Here is a 7743-nt window from a genome sequence, read left to right as displayed (position 1 = left end):
ATAAGTGCATAACATAACAAGGTCCTCAACCATAAAACACAAAATATATCGTTCATGGATTCTTGCAATCTTGCATAGTTGCATTGCATGATAAGTTGAGAACTCAAACTAGGAAAATACCAAACAGCACATGTAGACAAAGTTCTCCTTCTCCCACAAGGCCACAACCAAAATAAATTACTAGGTAAATACTAAATACTAAATAGCATGAACCAAATAATTAAGGTTGTGTTGTGTCCTCGTCCTCATTTGTTTCAATCATCTCATCATTATCAGACTCAAATTCTATCTCCTCTTCCAAAGCAATCTCATTTTCTGAATCTTCATCAGCAACAAATTCTTCTACTTCATGGAGTTCTCTCACTCTTGCACTCCTACGAGGCTCTATAGCCTCGGTGGCTCCCACTTCATCATCAATGGTGGTGTCGGGATCAACCTCGTCCTCAACATATGCATCTTCACATATCCAATCTTGTGCCATGGAAGCATCTTCACCAAGGAGAACATCACGAGAGGAGGAACATTTCTTTCTTTTGTCCATCATTCTTCCATTGAATTGGATATACACTAGATTGTCCCTACGACTTACATCTAGTTTATTTCTCCTCTTAGCATCCACCTAAAAATTGCAAAGTAAAGCCTAATCAAGTAGCTATTCACATTTGTTCATAAATAAAGTAAGGAACTAAATATCAAATTTGAATAACTACAAGTTGAGATTCAAGAGTTACTTGTTCAAAAACACTTCAATTCCGTTCACATCCAGAAGAACTTGTGGTCAAGTTGAGTATCCTCAAAGCCATGTGCATCAATGTAGGAGTTTGTAGTCCATAAGTTGCCCACCACTCTCCTACATGAGAAAACAAAAAACAAAGTATTATGCATCAATCCATCAACCCATAATTTCAGAAATGCAAAATGCAAAAAGGCAAAGAGTATGTAGGAGAACAAGCTTACCGGGATTGAAATTTGCATTCGTTATAGCTTTGGAGGCAGCCAACTTTGCAAACATGCCCTCCTTATTTTTAAACCTTGGCAAGTCTACGTTAAGTGCTTTATTTTGCTTCTCATCATCATCATGATAGAAGGTCTCAATAACTTCCATCAATCCACTCATGACCTGTACATCGACAAATATGCTTGGGGTAGCATAACTATAATAGGGATTCAGTGCATATGCGGCCATGTGCAATGGCGTATCTAACCTCCCATTCATCTTGCCCTCCATGGTTGTTGTGATGATCTTATAGTCCTTCTCTGAATTTTCAACCGCAAGCAATATTGCCTTCTTTGCCTCTATTATTTCTCCATACATAGAGGTCATGGACTATCCATCACTATCAGCCAATCGAAGCACCTTCACCAATGGCTCAAAAACCTTGCATTGCAACATACGATAAGCACAACATTAGTATTTAACATATTACATATAACACAAGATGACAAGACACAATTAAAGAACATTATTGATTTTCTTACCTTGATGCAAAGAGACACATTCTTCCAAAATGTCCTACTAATTATGGTGGCATGAGCCGACTTTCCTTTCCTTGTACGTGTATGCTTGCATTGTTCCCAAGCATCACTACAACACATCTCATTTAGTTGTTTCTTCTTTGCAGCAAGACTTTGCAAGGTAAGAAATGCCGAAGCAAATCTTGTCACTCCCGGCCTAACAATGTCTCTCTTTTTTGTATGAGACCTCATCAACGCCAATGTTGCATGATGTGCATAAAGAAAAATAGTCATCTCCTTTGCTTTGGTAATTGTAGAACCAAATTGCTTTAATTTACCAACCGCTTCTACCATCAAGTTGAGGGTGTGCGTTGCACATGAGGTCCAAAATATCTTCGGCCTTTTTTCTTTCAACATCCCTTTTGCTCCCATATTGTTTGAAGCATTATCCGTGACTACTTGTACAACATTATCAGCACCTACAAACATCATGGTAAAACACAATAATCAATACATGATGAAAGCTTGAAAAGCAAAGAACGAGAGAAAATAAAAGGTCCAAGATTGATACCAATTTTCTCAATGCATTCATCCACATAATTGAAGATGTAGAGACTTGTGTGTGCATCAGCCGATGCCTCCTTTGATTCAAGAAAAACTGTCCCCAACTTACAATGCACACACAAGTTCATGATGCTCCTTCTTTTCTTGTCTGTCCAAGCATCAGTCATGACAGAGCACCCGGTGATCTCCCTCTCAGCCTCATGTGGCTTCAACAAATCCCTAGTCCTTTCCACCTCCTGCAACAACATCTTTTCTCGGATATGATGTTGTGAAGGTTGCCTCCAATCAGGACCATAACGACCAAGGGCTTCACAAAATTGTTTGAAGTCATCATCATTGATAGCATTGAAGGGTATGTTTTTCTTGTACATCCATCTAGCCAAATATTGCCCCACTTTGTAGCTTCTCTCCTTGTTGATACTATCATTGATGTTGCATTGGAATTTTTTCAATGGCACACTAGGATCAACCGGTGCCACAAATTGATCCATAGGCCCGGCATTTTTGGGATCACCTTTACCAACTGCACTAAGCTCTTCATCATCCTCAACTTATATGTTCACCGAGGCCCTTAATTCTTGTGCTTGCTTTTCCTTTTCCACCTTCTTCTTCTTTGTGGCATGAAAAGCCTCCTTGCACCGAGCTTGTTGTTCTGGAGTGGCTACCATACAACTTGTCACCGAGCCTCTGATTTGTGCTATGTGTTGCTTCATCCTATTGACCCCTCCAGACATTTCTTTTCCACATAGCTTGCACTTCACTCTTTGCAAATCATTTGGATCACACAACATAGCAAATTCCCACGCCATGTCATCAGAATTCCTTTTTAGCGACTGCGAACTTGCCACCTCAGAAGCGGCACTAGACGTAGCCATCTCCTACATACAAAAAACAAAATACAAATCAAGTAGCGCAGCAAGTTAGCAATAATTAAAGTTAAAATGTTAAACAACAAAAGTCAATTACCAATTAGGCAATTACTAATAAATTGCATACATAAAATTTTAATACAATTAAGCCACCAAACAGCAAGAAATTAATAAATTACAATTGCACATAGTACTACAGTTGTAACAATTCTACACAGCAATCATTTGAATCTTCAATTCATCATTCATCAAACATGAAGTGGAAGCAACCTCTGCTTGCTGCTATGATGATGTGTTGCTGCCCCTTCTCCTTCAACCTGGTCGCCGGCGTGAAGAGAGCAAGGAGAGGCCGGAGAGGGATGGGCGGCCACCTGCTTGCTGCTGCCCTAGTCGCCGGCGTGAGTAGGCAGCACGTACAGGCCGGAGAGGGAGGGCGCCAGGGCTGCCACCTGCTTGCTTGCCACAGCCACTGATGAGGAGGAGAGACGGGGTAGATGCGGGAGGCGGGAGGCGGCGAGGAGAGGCGGGAGAGGAAGGGCCGTCGTTGGCCGGTGGCGGAGGAACGACAGGTGGAGGCGGCGAGGAGAGGCGACAGCCACGGGTGAGGCAGGGGGCGGGGTAGATGCGGGAGGTGGGGGAGGAGGGGGAGGCGGCGAGGAGACAAGGGAGGGTGGCCGTTGGCCGGCGGCGGAGGAACGGCGGCGGCGCGGGGTGGGTAGTGCAGGCGGCGGCTAGGGCTGGGAGCTCTGCCCAACCTAACCCACGTGCCACGGGTAGGATTGAGGAGAGAGACGAGGGAGGCTACTTTTTTATAGTTCGGCCCCTGTGAGTCCCGCGATTAATCGGTCTACGGCAGATTAATCATTGTCAGGCCGATTAATCGGCCGAGTAATCCCCAGGCCGAATAACACTACCGAATACATGTAATTTACAAGGTGGATGGCCGAGTAGCGATTAATCAGCGATTACTCGGCTACTCGGACGATTTTTTTGAACAGTGCTTGATAGTTTAGTGCACCATGCTTAACAGCTTAGAATCGGGATTTCAAAGACGTTTTGAACGTCATGGACCATATGAGATGTTCCAGGAGTTGAAGTTAATATTTCAAGTAAATACCCGAGTTGAGAGATATGAAGTCTCCAACAAGTTCTATAGCTAAAAGATGGAGGAGAATAGCTCAAGCAGCGAGCATGTGCTCAGATTGTCTGGGTACTACAATCGCTTGAATCAAGTGGGAGTTAATCTTCCAGATAAAATAGTGATTGACAGAATTCTCTAGTCACCATCACCAAGTTAGTAGAACTTCGTGATGAACTATAATATGCAAGGGATAACGGAAACGATTCCCAAACTCTTTGTGATGCTGAAATTGACAAAGGTAGAAATCAAGAAAAGCATCAAGTGTTGATGGTAAACAAAATCACTAGTTTCAAGTAAAGGGACAAAGGGAAGAAAGGGGAACTTCAAGAAGAACAGCAAGCAAGTTGCTGCTCAAGTGAAAAAACCCAAGTCTGGACCTAAGCCTGAAACTGAGTGCTTCTACTGCAAAGGGACTGGTCACTAGAAGCGGAACTACCCCAAGTAATTGGAGGATAAGAAGGATGGCAAAGTGAACAAAGGCATATTTGATATACAGATTATTGATGTGTATATTACTAGTGTTCGTAGCAACCCCTCGGTATTTGATACTAGTTCAGTTGCTAAGAGTAGTAACTCGAAACGGGAGTTGCAGAATGAACAGAGACTAGTTAAGGGTGAAGTGACGATGTGTGTTGGAAGTAGTTCCAAGATTGATATGATCATCATCGCACACTCCCTATACTTTCGGGATTAGTGTTGAACCTAAATAAGTGTTATTTGGTGTTTGCGTTGAGCATGAATATGAGTTGATCATGTTTATTGCAATACGGTTATTCATGTAAATTAGAGAATAATTGTTGTTCTGTTTACATGAATAAAACCTTCTATGGTCATACACCCAATGAAAATGGTTTGTTGGATCTCAATCGTGGTGATACACATTTTTATAATATTGAAGCCAAAAGATGCAAAGTTAATAATGTTAGTACAACTTATTTGTGGCACTGCCGGTTAGGTTATATTGGTGTAAAGCGCATGAAGAAACTCCATGCTGATGGACTTTTGGAATCACTTGATTATGAATCAGTTGATGCTTGTGAACCATGCCTCATGGGCAAGATGACTAAGACTCCGTTCTCTGGAACAATGCAGCAAGCAACAGATTTGTTGGAAATCATGCATACTGATGTATGTGGTCCGATGAATACTGAAGCTTGCGGCAGGTATCATTATTTTCTGATCTTCACAGATGATTTGAGAAGATATGAGTATATCTACTTGATGAAACACAAGTCTCAAACATTTGAAAAGTTCAAAGAATTTCAGAGTGAAGTGGAGAATCATCGTAACAAAATAAAAGTTTCTACGATATGATCGCAGAAGTAAAATATTTGAGTTACGAGTTTGGCCTTCGGTTAAAACAATCTGAAATAGTTTCACTACTCACGCCACCTGGAACACCACAGTGTAATGGTATGTTCGAACGTCGTAACCGTGCTTTATTAGATATGGTGCGATCTATGACGTCTCTTACTGATTTACCGCTATCGTTTTGGGGTTATGCATTAGAGACAACTACATTCACGTTAAATAGGCCACCATCTAAATCCGTTGAGACGACACCGTATGAACTATGGTTTGGCAAGAAACCTAAGCTGTCATTTCTTAAAGTTTGAGGTTGCAATGCTTATGTGGAAAAGTTTCAACCTGATAAGCTCAAACCCAAATCGGCGAAGTGCGTCTTCATAGGATACCCAAAAGAAAATGTTGGGTACACCTTCTATCACAGATCCAAAGGCAAGTTATTCATTGCTGAGAATGGATCCTTTCTAGAGAAGGAGTTTCTCTCGAAAGAAGTGAGTGGGAGGAAAGTAGAACTTGATGAGGTAACTGTACCTGCTCCCTTATTGGAAAGTAGTTCATCACAGAAATCTGTTTCTGTGACTCCTACACCAATTAGTGAGGAAGCTAATGATGATGATCATGTAACTTCAGATCAAGTTACTACCGAACCTCGTAGGTAAACCAGAGTGAGATCCGCACCAGAGTGGTACGGTAATCATGTTCTGGAGGTCATGTTACTTGACCATGACGAACCTACAAACTATGAGGAAGCGATGATGAGCCCAGATTCCACGAAATGGATTGAGCCATGAAATTTGAGATGAGATCTATGTATAAGATGAAAGTATGGACTTTGATTGACTTGCCCAAAGATCGGCGAGCAATTGAGATTAAATGGATCTTCAAGAGGAAGACGGACGTTGATAGTAGTGTTACTATCTACAAAGCTAGAATTGTCACAAAAGGTTTTCGACAAGTTCAAGGTGTTGACTATGATGAGAGTTTCTCACTCGTATCTATGCTTAAGTCTGTCCGAATCATGTTAGCAATTGCCACATTTTATGAAATCTGGCAAACGGATAAACAAAACTGCATTCCTTAATGGATTTATTAAAGAAGAGTTGTATATGATGCAACCAGAAGGTTTTGTCAATCCTAAAGGTGCTAACAAAATATGCAAGCTCCAGCGATCCATCTATGGACTGGTGCAAGCATCTCGGAGTTGGAATATACGCTTTGATAAGTTGATCAAAGCATATAGTTTTATACAGACTTGCGGTAAAGCTTGTATTTACAAGAAAGTGAGTGGGAGCACTACTGTTGGAAATATGCCCTAGAGGCAATAATAAAAGGATTATTATTATATTTCCTTGTTCATGATGATTGTCTTTTATTCATGCTATAATTGTGTTATCCGGAAATCGTAATACATGTGTGAATACATAGACACCAACATGTCCCTAGTAAGCCTCTAGTTGACTAGCTCGTTGATCAACAGATAGTCATGGTTTCCTGACTATAGACATTGGATGTCATTGATAACGAGATCACATCATTAGGAGAATGATGCGATGGACAAGACCCAATCCTAAACATAGCACAAGATCGTATAGTTCGTTTGCTAGAGTTTTTCCAATGTCAAGTATCTTTTCCTTAGACCACGAGATCGTGTAACTCCCGGATACCGTAGGAGTGCTTTGGGTGTACCAAACGTCACAACGTAACTGGGTGACTATAAAGGTATACTACGGGTATCTCCAAAAGTGTCTGTTGGGTTGACACGGATCAAGACTGGGATTTGTCACTCCATATGACGGAGAGGTATCTCTGGGCCCACTCGGTAATGCATCATCATAATGAGCTCAAAGTGACCAAGTGTCTGGTCATGGGATCATGCATTACGGTACGAGTAAAGTGACTTGCCGGTAACGAGATTGAACGAGGTATTGGGATACCGACAATCGAATCTCGGGCAAGTAACTTACCGATTGACAAAGGGAATTGTATACGGGGTTGCTTGAATCCTCGATATCGTGGTTCATCCGATGAGATCATCGAGGAGCATGTGGGAGCCAACATGGGTATCCAGATCCCGCTGTTGGTTATTGACCGGAGAGTCGTCTCGGTCATGTCTACATGTCTCCCGAACCCGTAGGGTCTACACACTTAAGGTTCGGTGACGCTAGGGTTGTAGAGATATGAGTATGCAGTAACCCAAAAGTTGTTCGGAGTCCCGGATGAGATCCCGGACGTCACGAGAAGTTCCGGAATGGTCCGGAGGTGAAGAATTATATATAGGAAGTGCAGTTTCGGCCATCGGGAGAGTTTCGGGGGTCAACGGTATTGTACCGGGACCACCGGAAGGGTCCTGGGGGTCCACCGGGTGGGGCCACCCATCCCGGAGGGCCCCATGGGCTGAAGTGGGGAGGG

The 7743-nt window shown here is 42.3% G+C and overlaps 1 pseudogene; it reads right to left on the bottom strand.

The window, feature by feature from the left end:
• Positions 1–220: 220 nt before the first annotated feature.
• On the bottom strand, positions 221–829 carry LOC125537264 (uncharacterized; annotated as a pseudogene).
• Positions 830–7743: the final 6914 nt, after the last annotated feature.

Source organism: Triticum urartu, chromosome 1A (assembly GCF_056163025.1).
Source record: "Triticum urartu cultivar PI428250 chromosome 1A, HENAU_Tu73, whole genome shotgun sequence".
Lineage (NCBI taxonomy): Eukaryota > Viridiplantae > Streptophyta > Magnoliopsida > Poales > Poaceae > Triticum > Triticum urartu.
The sequence above is the reverse complement of the archived record's forward strand: the minus strand, read 5'-3'. Positions and strand labels throughout refer to the sequence as shown.